Raw genomic sequence first — 971 nt, forward strand, 5'->3', positions numbered from 1 at the left:
AGCAGTAATTATGAAGTTATTGCTAAATAGTTTGCTCGTTGTTTCTCTGATACTACCCTCAGGCCACCTCGTCTCGCAAAAATCTTGCAAGCAGCTCAAGGGTGCATTAAAAGCCCTCAGAAATACTAAATTTAGTCGCCATCGAGTGTTACACGATGCGAAAATAGCAGCTGATCTGAAGATGGTCCTTCCGTAGGGCGAGGACGGACGCGGAGGGGGAGCAGGAAAGGTTTCCCTGGGGTCTGGGCTATGCTGGGACGAACCTGTTGATCCCAGGAGATGGAGCTGCCAACGCCACAAGCCAAGGACATCCATAGTCCTGTCCCCCCCCAAAAAAAACCCCTCACTTTGGTGAAACATTGCTGGGAGAGCATCTGAGAAGACAACGATCACCAAATTGCTAAAAGAGGAGAAAACAACGGATTTCATCAGTCCTGGGAAAAAGCTGGATCCTTTAGCTATTACTGCTAAATACCTCCGAAAAATAAAGTGCTGCTAAAATCCTACTATCCTCACATTTACACCTTCACCGACAGTCCCCAAGTTGAGATGCTCGTCAAAAAAAGTCTTCCCTGGACGCGGTTGTCCATGCAGACGGGTCAGCTTTCGTCAAGACGAGATGCTCGAAAGTCTTCCCTGGACACAGCGTTCCATGAAAACGTGCAAAATCTTTTCTTTTACTCCTCCCCTTCTTTAAAAACCTTGCTGGCTTTTATCCCTAACCTCACCGGCACGTTAAGGCGAAGACGTCGCCTTCTCTTTCCAACCAGTTGGAGCTGGTCGCTCCAACCGTGACTTGGCAGACCGCCCCCCCCCCAATCCTGCCGCCGTCCTACCCCCAGAGCTGTGTCCCTGGAGAGAATAATCTGATTTTTTTATGTGTGGAAGTCTCTTCACCTTCACCTGCAGCTCTCGCTTTTAGGAGAGCGTCTTTAACGAACGGCGGGTCGTCTTCCTAAAACAAATCACGG

Source organism: Pygoscelis adeliae, unplaced genomic scaffold, assembly GCF_000699105.1.
Source record: "Pygoscelis adeliae isolate BGI_AS28 unplaced genomic scaffold, ASM69910v1 Scaffold459, whole genome shotgun sequence".
NCBI classification, from domain to species: Eukaryota; Metazoa; Chordata; class Aves; order Sphenisciformes; family Spheniscidae; genus Pygoscelis; species Pygoscelis adeliae.